This window comes from Phyllobates terribilis, unplaced genomic scaffold, assembly GCF_046119375.1.
Source record: "Phyllobates terribilis strain yellow unplaced genomic scaffold, ASM4611937v1 Scaffold_108__1_contigs__length_5656254, whole genome shotgun sequence".
NCBI classification, from domain to species: Eukaryota; Metazoa; Chordata; class Amphibia; order Anura; family Dendrobatidae; genus Phyllobates; species Phyllobates terribilis.
Window position 1 is genome coordinate 1541166 of NW_027362868.1, and position 14038 is coordinate 1555203.

The 14038-nt window shown below is 50.2% G+C and overlaps 5 non-coding genes and 1 pseudogene across 5 annotated transcripts; all 6 read left to right on the forward strand.

Annotated features, from left to right (window-relative positions):
* The first annotated feature begins 89 nt into the window (after nucleotides 1-89).
* On the forward strand, nucleotides 90-164 carry LOC141201021 (U2 spliceosomal RNA; annotated as a pseudogene).
* Nucleotides 165-975: 811 nt separating this feature from the next.
* LOC141200909 (U2 spliceosomal RNA) lies at nucleotides 976-1159 on the forward strand. The gene has a single exon (XR_012272600.1). It is a non-coding gene; the product is annotated as a U2 spliceosomal RNA (small nuclear RNA).
* Nucleotides 1160-2280: 1121 nt separating this feature from the next.
* On the forward strand, nucleotides 2281-2471 carry LOC141199201 (U2 spliceosomal RNA). The gene has a single exon (XR_012270959.1). It is a non-coding gene; the product is annotated as a U2 spliceosomal RNA (small nuclear RNA).
* Nucleotides 2472-3591: 1120 nt separating this feature from the next.
* LOC141200696 (U2 spliceosomal RNA) lies at nucleotides 3592-3782 on the forward strand. The gene has a single exon (XR_012272409.1). It is a non-coding gene; the product is annotated as a U2 spliceosomal RNA (small nuclear RNA).
* A 1121-nt stretch (nucleotides 3783-4903) lies between these two features.
* On the forward strand, nucleotides 4904-5094 carry LOC141199202 (U2 spliceosomal RNA). Its single transcript, XR_012270960.1, has one exon. It is a non-coding gene; the product is annotated as a U2 spliceosomal RNA (small nuclear RNA).
* A 1120-nt stretch (nucleotides 5095-6214) lies between these two features.
* LOC141200697 (U2 spliceosomal RNA) lies at nucleotides 6215-6405 on the forward strand. The gene has a single exon (XR_012272410.1). It is a non-coding gene; the product is annotated as a U2 spliceosomal RNA (small nuclear RNA).
* Nucleotides 6406-14038: the final 7633 nt, after the last annotated feature.

Below are 14038 nucleotides of genomic sequence, written 5' to 3' on the forward strand. Positions count from 1 at the left end.
TCTTCTTAACGGGAGTCCAGGTGGCCATCTCCACAAATGGACTTTTCAGAATCCTTGGGTGGCACCGTAGTCGGAAACCAATTCTGGTTATCGCTTCTCGGCCTTTTGGCTAAGATCAAGTGTAGTATCTTTCGAAAAGGCGGTTTTGGATGTTGGCAGCCCTAGTAGATTGATACATTATGCACACTGGGGTTTAGGCGCTTGTTAGTACGCCAGGTGGCTAATATAGTCATCTGGTGGAAAGCATGGCCCCCCAGGATCGACGCCATTGGGCCGGGGAAGATCGAAAGCCCGAAGTGTGAAGTGCCCCAGGAGTGGTGACCCTGGGGTGCCTTAACTCACTGGGATTGGGAACCCCACTTGAGTTTATGGCACATTTGCACTAGCACTTCAATATTTCTTTCTTCACACACACCCTTATTCCGGGCCTTCTGGCCTTAGGATGGGGAATTTTTCAATTCCCGGTCGAAGGTCCGGGCAGTATTATACTGTGAAACCTTCACTATTTATTTAATTTCTTTGTCACTGTGTGTCCACTTATTCACGTGTGTCATGTCCTACTAGGATTTTGTCGGGATGCGGTTCCCTTACGGGTTCCTCTCTTCGCAGGTCTAGGGGGGGAGTGTGTGGCCATCAGGTTCCGCTCCCCCCTGAACCCCCCTGGCTCTCCTCTTTCGGGAGGAGAGCGTTGTTGGCTCCCCTCTTCCGGGAGGGGAGCACAGTCTTTGGCTCCCAGTGCCTTGCTCGGGTGAGAACTCGGGCAGGTGCTGGGGGTAAGATTGGGTCGCCTCTGGCTCCGGCTGGAGGTGGCTATTTGTCCCTGTTCCTCGCTGTGGCCTTCTGGCTCGGAGGGACGGGGAATGGTTTGGGGGACCCTTCTCCTTTTGGAGAGGGTTTCAAGAAGACCAGCATCCTAGTGCACTTTTTTTGTGGCACTTGTCACTTTTTTAAGCGCACTCGGGTTTTGTACACGAATTCGGGCTTTCGATAAAAAAAAAAAAAAAAATCTGTTCTTATCAGTTTAATATCTGATACGTCCCCTATCTGGGGACCATATATTAAATGGATTTTTAGAACAGGGAGATGGAAAAAGAGCTTGCTCTGTCCACTCCACGCATTGACCTGGTATTGCAGTATCTCCAGGACCGGTGCACCCCTTCTTTAATGCAGTTTCTAAAATCAGAAAGAATTTAATTCAATGCTTTTTGTTCATTTTGCTTGTTTGTCGGATTTTGGGATGGACTCTTTGGCTTTGCTTTTCTTCTCCTCATTGGATTTTTCATGTTAAAAGTTGCAGAAGCCAGATGACAAGCTCATTTTGGTTCAACTTCAGCAACTGTGCATTGCATTGCCATGTAATGTAATGTAATGCAATGCTATCTATCTAGCTCTCCCTCTATACTTCCTTTTGGATAAACAGACATATTAGGCAAGCATTTTGGAGCTTTCACCTAAATAACTACAGGTGGTGAGATAAGCTGCACAATATAATTGACCTTTCAGTATATTGTTGCACACACACCATCTATTTAGCAAATGCCCTTGTTATCAACAGCAGCCTTTTAAACTCACCTGAGCTAACAGGTATGTGAGCTGGTTACTCTGCTGCGCTTAAAATTTCTTTTTTGGTTTGCTACAATGCCTTTTCTGAAACGTTGTCTCCCTCTGCTGGAACACTGACTTCTTTCATTTAATGCCTGCAGACTATAAAAGAGAAACCAACCCAAAAAGTTTGGTTGATTAGTCTGTGGCATTCTTTTAAACTGTTGCTTATGGCGGTCTCTGTGAGCTTCTCAGTGACATTCAGCCATCCAGGTATCCCGCCTGCAGTAGACGGAATGTGGCAATGGAACGCTGGCTGCGCGTGTCATAATAGGCTCTGAGCCTTTATATACCTGCGCACAGCAGCAGCCACCTTCAGTCTGCTGCTGGACAGCCAGCAGCAGCAGCAGCAGGAGAGGTAATTAATCAGCAACCCTCCTGCTAAGGGTAGACAGCTGCTCGTTCCACCCCCCCCCCCGCCTTAATTGGTTCTCCTCCCTTCCAACGGTGTTGAGGCGGGTGGGAACAGCCGGGGGTTGAGGGTACTGTGCTAAAAGAGGTGGAGTTATGCAGATCTAAAACGCGTGGATTGCAGCAGCAGCAAGCCGAAAAGTGCAGGCATGTGAGGGATCTAGAGGTTGACAGCATGTCTTCTTAACGGGAGTCCAGGTGGCCATCTCCACAAATGGACTTTTCAGAATCCTTGGGTGGCACCGTAGTCGGAAACCAATTCTGGTTATCGCTTCTCGGCCTTTTGGCTAAGATCAAGTGTAGTATCTGTTCTTATCAGTTTAATATCTGATACGTCCCCTATCTGGGGACCATATATTAAATGGATTTTTAGAACAGGGAGATGGAAAAAGAGCTTGCTCTGTCCACTCCACGCATTGACCTGGTATTGCAGTATCTCCAGGACCGGTGCACCCCTTCTTTAATGCAGTTTCTAAAATCAGAAAGAATTGAATTCAATGCTTTTTGTTCATTTTGCTTGTTTGTCGGATTTTGGGATGGACTCTTTGGCTTTGCTTTTCTTCTCCTCATTGGATTTTTCATGTTAAAAGTTGCAGAAGCCAGATGACAAGCTCATTTTGGTTCAACTTCAGCAACTGTGCATTGCATTGCCATGTAATGTAATGTAATGCAATGCTATCTATCTAGCTCTCCCTCTATACTTCCTTTTGGATAAACAGACATATTAGGCAAGCATTTTGGAGCTTTCACCTAAATAACTACAGGTGGTGAGATAAGCTGCACAATATAATTGACCTTTCAGTATATTGTTGCACACACACCATCTATTTAGCAAATGCCCTTGTTATCAACAGCAGCCTTTTAAACTCACCTGAGCTAACAGGTATGTGAGCTGGTTACTCTGCTGCGCTTAAAATTTCTTTTTTGGTTTGCTACAATGCCTTTTCTGAAACGTTGTCTCCCTCTGCTGGAACACTGACTTCTTTCATTTAATGCCTGCAGACTATAAAAGAGAAACCAACCCAAAAAGTTTGGTTGATTAGTCTGTGGCATTCTTTTAAACTGTTGCTTATGGCGGTCTCTGTGAGCTTCTCAGTGTCATTCAGCCATCCAGGTATCCCACCTGCAGTAGACGGAATGTGGCAATGGAACGCTGGCTGCGCGTGTCATAATAGGCTCTGAGCCTTTATATACCTGCGCACAGCAGCAGCCACCTTCAGTCTGCTGCTGGACAGCCAGCAGCAGCAGCAGCAGGAGAGGTAATTAATCAGCAACCCTCCTGCTAAGGGTAGACAGCTGCTCGTTCCACCCCCCCCCCGCCTTAATTGGTTCTCCTCCCTTCCAACTGTGTTGAGGCGGGTGGGAACAGCCGGGGGTTGAGGGTACTGTGCTAAAAGAGGTGGAGTTATGCAGATCTAAAACGGGTGGATTGCAGCAGCAGCAAGCCGAAAAGTGCAGGCATGTGAGGGATCTAGAGGTTGACAGCATGTCTTCTTAACGGGAGTCCAGGTGGCCATCTCCACAAATGGACTTTTCAGAATCCTTGGGTGGCACGGTAGTCGGAAACCAATTCTGGTTATCGCTTCTCGGCCTTTTGGCTAAGATCAAGTGTAGTATCTGTTCTTATCAGTTTAATATCTGATACGTCCCCTATCTGGGGACCATATATTAAATGGATTTTTAGAACAGGGAGATGGAAAAAGAGCTTTCTCTGTCCACTCCACGCATTGACCTGGTATTGCAGTATCTCCAGGACCGGTGCACCCCTTCTTTAATGCAGTTTCTAAAATCAGAAAGAATTGAATTCAATGCTTTTTGTTCATTTTGCTTGTTTGTCGGATTTTGGGATGGACTCTTTGGCTTTGCTTTTCTTCTCCTCATTGGATTTTTCATGTTAAAAGTTGCAGAAGCCAGATGACAAGCTCATTTTGGTTCAACTTCAGCAACTGTGCATTGCATTGCCATGTAATGTAATGTAATGCAATGCTATCTATCTAGCTCTCCCTCTATACTTCCTTTTGGATAAACAGACATATTAGGCAAGCATTTTGGAGCTTTCACCTAAATAACTACAGGTGGTGAGATAAGCTGCACAATATAATTGACCTTTCAGTATATTGTTGCACACACACCATCTATTTAGCAAATGCCCTTGTTATCAACAGCAGCCTTTTAAACTCACCTGAGCTAACAGGTATGTGAGCTGGTTACTCTGCTGCGCTTAAAATTTCTTTTTTGGTTTGCTACAATGCCTTTTCTGAAACGTTGTCTCCCTCTGCTGGAACACTGACTTCTTTCATTTAATGCCTGCAGACTATAAAAGAGAAACCAACCCAAAAAGTTTGGTTGATTAGTCTGTGGCATTCTTTTAAACTGTTGCTTATGGCGGTCTCTGTGAGCTTCTCAGTGACATTCAGCCATCCAGGTATCCCGCCTGCAGTAGACGGAATGTGGCAATGGAACGCTGGCTGCGCGTGTCATAATAGGCTCTGAGCCTTTATATACCTGCGCACAGCAGCAGCCACCTTCAGTCTGCTGCTGGACAGCCAGCAGCAGCAGCAGCAGGAGAGGTAATTAATCAGCAACCCTCCTGCTAAGGGTAGACAGCTGCTCGTTCCACCCCCCCCCCCGCCTTAATTGGTTCTCCTCCCTTCCAACGGTGTTGAGGCGGGTGGGAACAGCCGGGGGTTGAGGGTACTGTGCTAAAAGAGGTGGAGTTATGCAGATCTAAAACGCGTGGATTGCAGCAGCAGCAAGCCGAAAAGTGCAGGCATGTGAGGGATCTAGAGGTTGACAGCATGTCTTCTTAACGGGAGTCCAGGTGGCCATCTCCACAAATGGACTTTTCAGAATCCTTGGGTGGCACCGTAGTCGGAAACCAATTCTGGTTATCGCTTCTCGGCCTTTTGGCTAAGATCAAGTGTAGTATCTGTTCTTATCAGTTTAATATCTGATACGTCCCCTATCTGGGGACCATATATTAAATGGATTTTTAGAACAGGGAGATGGAAAAAGAGCTTGCTCTGTCCACTCCACGCATTGACCTGGTATTGCAGTATCTCCAGGACCGGTGCACCCCTTCTTTAATGCAGTTTCTAAAATCAGAAAGAATTGAATTCAATGCTTTTTGTTCATTTTGCTTGTTTGTCGGATTTTGGGATGGACTCTTTGGCTTTGCTTTTCTTCTCCTCATTGGATTTTTCATGTTAAAAGTTGCAGAAGCCAGATGACAAGCTCATTTTGGTTCAACTTCAGCAACTGTGCATTGCATTGCCATGTAATGTAATGTAATGCAATGCTATCTATCTAGCTCTCCCTCTATACTTCCTTTTGGATAAACAGACATATTAGGCAAGCATTTTGGAGCTTTCACCTAAATAACTACAGGTGGTGAGATAAGCTGCACAATATAATTGACCTTTCAGTATATTGTTGCACACACACCATCTATTTAGCAAATGCCCTTGTTATCAACAGCAGCCTTTTAAACTCACCTGAGCTAACAGGTATGTGAGCTGGTTACTCTGCTGCGCTTAAAATTTCTTTTTTGGTTTGCTACAATGCCTTTTCTGAAACGTTGTCTCCCTCTGCTGGAACACTGACTTCTTTCATTTAATGCCTGCAGACTATAAAAGAGAAACCAACCCAAAAAGTTTGGTTGATTAGTCTGTGGCATTCTTTTAAACTGTTGCTTATGGCGGTCTCTGTGAGCTTCTCAGTGTCATTCAGCCATCCAGGTATCCCACCTGCAGTAGACGGAATGTGGCAATGGAACGCTGGCTGCGCGTGTCATAATAGGCTCTGAGCCTTTATATACCTGCGCACAGCAGCAGCCACCTTCAGTCTGCTGCTGGACAGCCAGCAGCAGCAGCAGCAGGAGAGGTAATTAATCAGCAACCCTCCTGCTAAGGGTAGACAGCTGCTCGTTCCACCCCCCCCCCGCCTTAATTGGTTCTCCTCCCTTCCAACTGTGTTGAGGCGGGTGGGAACAGCCGGGGGTTGAGGGTACTGTGCTAAAAGAGGTGGAGTTATGCAGATCTAAAACGGGTGGATTGCAGCAGCAGCAAGCCGAAAAGTGCAGGCATGTGAGGGATCTAGAGGTTGACAGCATGTCTTCTTAACGGGAGTCCAGGTGGCCATCTCCACAAATGGACTTTTCAGAATCCTTGGGTGGCACGGTAGTCGGAAACCAATTCTGGTTATCGCTTCTCGGCCTTTTGGCTAAGATCAAGTGTAGTATCTGTTCTTATCAGTTTAATATCTGATACGTCCCCTATCTGGGGACCATATATTAAATGGATTTTTAGAACAGGGAGATGGAAAAAGAGCTTTCTCTGTCCACTCCACGCATTGACCTGGTATTGCAGTATCTCCAGGACCGGTGCACCCCTTCTTTAATGCAGTTTCTAAAATCAGAAAGAATTGAATTCAATGCTTTTTGTTCATTTTGCTTGTTTGTCGGATTTTGGGATGGACTCTTTGGCTTTGCTTTTCTTCTCCTCATTGGATTTTTCATGTTAAAAGTTGCAGAAGCCAGATGACAAGCTCATTTTGGTTCAACTTCAGCAACTGTGCATTGCATTGCCATGTAATGTAATGTAATGCAATGCTATCTATCTAGCTCTCCCTCTATACTTCCTTTTGGATAAACAGACATATTAGGCAAGCATTTTGGAGCTTTCACCTAAATAACTACAGGTGGTGAGATAAGCTGCACAATATAATTGACCTTTCAGTATATTGTTGCACACACACCATCTATTTAGCAAATGCCCTTGTTATCAACAGCAGCCTTTTAAACTCACCTGAGCTAACAGGTATGTGAGCTGGTTACTCTGCTGCGCTTAAAATTTCTTTTTTGGTTTGCTACAATGCCTTTTCTGAAACGTTGTCTCCCTCTGCTGGAACACTGACTTCTTTCATTTAATGCCTGCAGACTATAAAAGAGAAACCACCCCAAAAAGTTTGGTTGATTAGTCTGTGGCATTCTTTTAAACTGTTGCTTATGGCGGTCTCTGTGAGCTTCTCAGTGACATTCAGCCATCCAGGTATCCCGCCTGCAGTAGACGGAATGTGGCAATGGAACGCTGGCTGCGCGTGTCATAATAGGCTCTGAGCCTTTATATACCTGTGACGCGCCCCTGGGCCTGTGTCGCGCTGCGTTGCGCACGCGGGAGCTTACCCGGAGCCGGATCTGTTTAGGGTTGTAGTCTCGTGGCGGTGACCCGGTCCGTGCCCAGGGAGTCAAACTGGACGGCAGTCTGTTAGCGGTAGAAAATGGTTGATGACTACGCCACCCGTTGAATGCAGCCAGGGGGCTGCTGCTGCAGGGCAGACCGCTGAGGCCGGTGGAAGGATGGTGCAGCGTGATAGTATAACCCCCAACGGGAGGGGTATGGCCTCAGGGCAGCCGACGTGGATGATGGGGGTAGCAGGAACCACTCAGAGACGGTATGGTAGCGTTCAGGGTCTTTACTGGTAACAACGATAGACCCTCCCGGAGTACTTGCTAGCGAACGGGGCCTGGTCAGTCCTTGAGCAGATGGGATCTCCCCTGGCCAGGCGTAGTTGTAGGCCTCCCAAGCTGACTGTACTCTTCTGGCTACCTTGCTAGAAGCTGATGTAAGTAGCCCACGTCCCTGAGTGTACCGTGTGGTGCTCACCCGTATGGCCGGTGACTCGGGGCCTTCTAATGGCTTCCGCTCCACGATGGCGGTGCTGGTCCCACGCGTGTGACCGGGCCTTCGGGCTTCTGGGCCAGGGGACCTGAAATCCCCTGCCTAACGGATTCTGCTGCTGGGTAGAAGTTAGTCCCCACAGCCTCGGACTCCGGGTCCGGTAAAGAATCTTCTTAGTCAGGGCGAGCTCTTTAGCTGCCAGCCCCTGACTCCTTGTGACTCTGCTGCTTCCTATGCTGCTCTTGTCTCTACTCTTCCTGGACTCACTAACCCTGCCTCAGCCCCGGGTTTATACAGGGGAAGTTCTTCCCCTCCCAAGGCTGGGCAGGAGGTGTGGCATGCACAGGATCCCTGACCAAAGGACCTCCCACCTGCTCTCAGACGTAATATCTCTATCACTGTGACAACCAGACCCCTGGGGTGTCACACTCCCCCCTAGTGAAATTTAGTACTCCGGGACTAAACACTTTTTAGAAAAATATAACAAGGTATATCAAAGAACAATAAAATACAATAAGGAAACACAATAAGATGGTCACGGATGTCCGCAACCGGGTGCAGTCTTTGAAGAAAAGCAAAGGTGTCCATTTCACCAACACAGGGAGACGTAACCAGGTAGGGGTCTGTCCTACCCCAAGTCCTTAACAGTCTCTAGTCCATCCTGGGTTACGCTCCAACTATATACAAAGGATTCCCGGTAAATCCACCGAAGACTCCTAAAAACAACTAGAAACACAAAATTACACACAAGTAACAATAAACAGGTAAACATTATAAAATAGCTTAAACATTTAGATCCTCCAACGTGCGGGTAACTGGCCTCTAGTGGCCCTAGTGGACCTACGGAGCTGACTGTCTGGCCCTGAACTACAGGGTGTAGGAGCTGTCAAGGGTAAACTGGGCAGCTGTCTACCGGCTCTTTGTCTCACTAGGGGTACGGCAGGCTCACTATAAGCAGAGGGTTGATTCTCCTGTTCCGCTTGGGTGGAGTCTTCTGCCTCCTGGACCGGCTGCTCTTCCAGCTCTACCCGTTGCTCCGTAGGTTCTTGGGATGATGGTTGGAGGAAGGTGAGTACGGGTACCACAACTGCACCATTGACTTGAGTCCAAGACCGAGGGAAGTCCCCGAGCACGGTACTAACCATATCTTCCCTTTCTTCCACGGGTCGATGGTCTTCCTGTTCCTCCTCAGGGTTCCTCAGTTGTTCGGGGCACTTCTTCAGGTGGTCCCGGGATACAATGGCTGTGGTTTCCCCTCCGTCTTTACTGATGGTACAGACCTTCGGGTTCTCGTGGCTTGAGGGCAGTACGGTGTACGGGTCCTTCTCCCACTGGTCGTCCAACTTGTGGAGCCGTCTCTTCCTCTTCAAGACCTGCTCTCCGGGTACCAGGGGAACAGCGGGAGCATACTGGTTGTAAGTCTTCTCTTGTCTTTCCCTAGCCTGACAGAGACTTCGCTCCACGCTCTCCTGTACTTTCCGGTACTGCTGCTGCCTCTCTGTGTCCCAGTCCGTTTCTGGTGAAGTGTCCTCGGGCGTCAGGACTCCCATTTCCAGGTCAACAGGTAACTTACCAGGTCTTGCCCTCATTAGGTAAGCCGGGGTACAGTTGGTGGAACCTACCGGGATGTGGTTGTATAGGTCCACCAGATCGGGCAACTTCTCAGGCCACAGACTGCGTTCTTCCAGGGGCAATGTTTTTAGAAGATCCATTACCACCTGGTTCATTTTTTCACAAAGTCCATTAGTTTGCGGATGGTAGGGTGTCGTCCTTATCTTCCGGCAGCCATACAGATTGCAGAATTCCTGGAAGACCTCCGCTTCAAAGGCAGGTCCCTGGTCCGTCAGCACTTGGTCCGGGTACCCGTGTGGACGGCAAAAGTGCTGCTGGAAGGCTCTAGCTGCTGTTCGAGCCGTTAAGTCCTTGACGGGGACGACAACCAGAAACCGGGAGTAATGATCCACGATGGTTAACGCGTAGACGTAGCCACTTCTGCTGGGGGTCAGTTTTACATGATCCAAGGCTACCAGTTCCAACGGTTGCCGGGTGACGATGGACTGCAGGGGAGTCTTCTGGCTGGCCCGGTCCTTCCTTCTCAGATTGCACGGGCCACAGTCTCTGCACCACTTCTCGATGGTTCCCCTCATGCCTACCCAGTGGAACCGCTCGCGCAGCAGGAACTCCAGCTTTTTCCACCCGAAGTGTCCAGCTCCGTCGTGGTATGCCTCCATCACCATGGCTGCGTCTCTTCGTGGCACCACTACTTGCCAGAGTAGTTCATGCGTCCTGGAGTTAACCATTCTGCGGCACAACTTCCCCTTGTAAAGGAACAGTCGACTCTTCTCTGCCCATAGTTGTTTGGCTTCCTCTGGAGCGTCTGATTCCAGGCTAGCCTCCGGGCGAGTCAGCATCTCCTTCACTAGTCGGACGGCAGGGTCGCTGTCTTGCGTTTCCGCCCAGTTGTAGTGAGGTAAGGGGTTCAACGTAGCAGCCTGCTTACTCCTTACCCGGTGGGAATACTGGATAGTCCCATGACGGTGGAACGCAGGGAGTTCAACTTCTTCCAGTCCCTCCGGATCTTCTCCTCCGTCCGGCAGGTTGGGCATCCTGGACAGGGCGTCCGCGTTGGTATTGGAGCGCCCTGCCCGGTATTTAATTGTGAACTCGTAGTTGGACAGACGGGCCATCCACCTCTGCTCCAGGGCACCGAGTCTTGCCGTGTCCAGGTGTGTCAGCGGGTTGTTATCCGTGTATACGGTGAACCGGGAAGAAGCGAGGTAATGCCTAAAGCGCTCGGTGACTGCCCATACCACGGCCAGGAACTCTAGCTTAAATGAGCTGTAATTTTCGGGGTTCCTTTCGGTGGGTCGCAGTTTTCGGCTGGCATAGGAGATTACTCGTTCTCTCCCCTGCTGAATCTGGGACAGTACGGCTCCTAGCCCGATGTTACTGGCGTCGGTGTAGAGGATGAAGGGCTGGCTATAGTCCGGGTACGCCAAGATTTCATCCCCCGTGAGGGCCATCTTCAGCTGGCGGAAGGACTCTTCTTCTAGCTTTTCCCATTTGAAGGGCGGCTTCTGGTTCTTGGCCTTCCGGGACTGGCCTATCAGGAGGTCCTGCATAGGTGCTGCCTTTTTGGTGAAACTGGGAATAAACCTTCGGTAGTAGCCTACCAACCCTAGGAACTGCCGCACTTCTTTTACGCTGGAGGGGCTTGGCCATCCCTTAATTGCGGTGATCTTATCGGGGTCGGGAGCCACTCCGTCAGCGCTCACCACGTGTCCCAGGTATTGCACCTTTGGTTTCAGGAGGTGACACTTGGAGGGTTTCACCTTTAGGCCGTAACTCGCCAGAGCTTCGAACACCTCCGCCAGGTGTTTCAGGTGGTCCTCATAAGTTTTGGAGTATACGATGACATCGTCCAGGTACAACAGGACCGTCTCGAAGTTTCTGTGGCCCAGACAGCACTCCATTAATCGTTGGAAGGTTCCTGGGGCGTTGCAGAGTCCGAACGGCATGCAGGTGAACTCGCTAAGTCCCATCGGGGTGGTGAATGCGGTCTTCTCCCGGTCCGCCTCTGCTACAGGAACCTGCCAGTACCCGCTAGTGAGATCCAAGGTAGAGAAGAAGTTAGCAGATCTTAAAGCAGCCAATGACTCCTCTATCCTTGGTAAGGGGTACGCATCCTTGTGTGTGATACGGTTGATTTTCCGGTAATCTACACACATCCTCATGGTGTTGTCTTTCTTTTTGACTAAAACTAGTGGGGCTGCCCAGGGGCTACAGCTATCCCGGATTACCCCAGCCTCCTTCATGTCTCTAAGCATCCCCTTGGCGTGTTGGTAATGTGCAGGGGGTACGGGTCGATACCTCTCTTTTATGGGAGGATGATCTCCCGTGGGGATGCGGTGTTCTACCCCCTTGACTCGCCCGAAGTCTAACGGGTGTTTACTAAACACTCTCTCATACTCTTGAACCACCCGATAGACTCCTTGTTTCTGGTGTGAGGGAGTGGAGTCAGTACCCAGATGTAGTTGCTGACACCAGTCCTCCATGTCTTTCTTAGAGCCGTTACCTTCCTCCGGGTGAGATGGAGGCAAGGGTTCCACAGATTGTATAGAATTTTGATTAGTGGTATATAATTTGGCTAGCGTGGCATACCGGGGCAGGTACACTTCCCTCTCCCCGATATTTATTATGCGAACGGGCACCCTCCCATGGCGTACATTGACCACCCCCCGTGCTGTCAAAATGGTGGGCCTACTGTCTGAGTAAACTGGTTCTACCATTGCCTGGTAATCTCTACCTCTCAGACCAATAGCTGCCCGGCACCAAATCATCATTTCACTTTTTGGGGGCATGGCAATAGGAAAAGGGTCACACATTCTTACGCTACCAATCTCACCGCCGGAGAGTTCCACTTGTTGCCGTTGCATCAGTGCCCGGATCTCTTTCTGGAGCACCCGCTGCTCGCCGGAGCTGGCATTCTTGGCAACCTGCTGTAAAAGGAAAATCACCTCTGCAAGACAATTTTCAATTACATTAGTTCCTAGAGTTATTTTTGGGTGACTCTCATGTTTGTCAATATCTACAATGATCAGTCCCTGTGCGGCCAGTTCGACTCTACCAATTTTGATGGTCACCTCTTTAAATCCGATCTGTGGCACGGGCTGACCATTGCTGGCGATGATACTCAAGTCGTCGTCAGGGTAGCGGGTAATATCCGAGTCATTCCAGTACTGCTTGAAGAGCACGTACGGGATGGTGGTGACCTGTGACCCGGTGTCCAGTAGGGCACTCATGGGAATGCCATCCAGTACCACAGGCAAGACTGGACATCCTCCCACATATCTGTCGCGCCAGTTCGATGGGCCTGGTGATCTTTTTCCTGGGGGTTGGCCCTCTACCCCAGGTTGTGCCCGTTTAAAGAACAGTACCTTTCCATATGTCCGGGTTGATTGCAGCGGCGGCAGATGGGTCGTCCGTCCTCGCTGTATCGGTCACTGGGTCTTCCTCTGGCCGGTGGGGTCCTCCTTGGTCGACGCCACGGGATGTCCTCCGGTCCGGATGCCAGCTGGATCTTCCCTGGAGTGGAAACCTGTAAAGACTGCACAGTTCGGGTTAGCGCAGCAACGCTTTTAGCTAGCTCTTGGACCTGATGGTGTAGGTCTGGAGCCGGGTCATTGTCCAAAGCCTGCGCATCAGCTCCCACAGGCCCTGCTGACAAGGGCGCCGCCTCCTGGTAGTAAGTGGTAGTGGGGCGTCTGTGGGTCACAACGCCACCTGGTGCCGGTTCTCGGAGCACCCGGATGGCTCTGTCCTTGAACTGTGCAAATTCTAGATGAGGGTCCTGTAAGGCCATTGCCCGCAACTGGGTGCGGTGGGCATTGCAATATAAACCCTCTATAAATTGTTCGGTCAACAGCCTGTCCTCGTTTCCCACTCCATTAGGGTCGGTCTGCTTAATGGCCCTCAGGGCCTCTTGTAGGTTGAGTGCATAGTCCCTTATACTCTCATGCGCTCGCTGCTTGCACCCGTAGAATCTAAGTTTAATCTCGGCTGAGGTGCGGGTATCAAAGGTGTCCTTCAGCCGGGTTAGTATCCCTGCGACAGTCTTCCTCCCAGGTGGCCAGGATTTTACTTCCCTTTTGGCTGCCCCAGTTAGTTGGGCCACCAGGATGCTCACTTTTTGCTCTTCTGTGAGGGGGTACACCTGGAAGAGGCTATCCAGCTTTTCTCTAAAGTCATGCAGGGTATGTGACTCCCCTGAGTACTGGGGTAGCCAAGCTGCTCCCGGGATATAGGGCATGGTGAAGGGCATAACTGCAACAGCGGTAGCGCTGGCGGGGGTTGAGGCAGTGGAGCTCTCCTCCGTATCCGACATCTTCCTCCCCCCTAGTGGACCGTGGCCTACCTTGCGATGATCCTGTTCCGTAGGCCGCGGCTCCGCAGTGGATCGTCAGGGTTGAGGACCTTCCGTCGCGCTCCTGTGACGTCGGCGTCTGCTGGGCTCCTTCCAGGACCTTACGCAACGTCCGGACGTGAGGCGGGGCTTCAGTTCTCGCGCGCTTTCGGAGTCCACGCCCCTCTTCTTCCCGCGCGGCGTCCTCAAGATGGCGTCCAATGGCGGGAAAACTCCACGGATGGCGGGAAACTTCACCGATGGCGGGAAGAAGGCTGAAGATGGCGCCGGATGGCGGGAATCTTCACCGATGGCGGGAATCTTCACCACTGGTAAGTTTGAACAGTCTTTGCTTTTCAGGCACGCAGTACCCGGTGGTTGCGGGCACGTGATCCTGCCGACTACGCCAAAGTTGACGCGCCCCTGGGCCTGTGTCGCGCTGCGT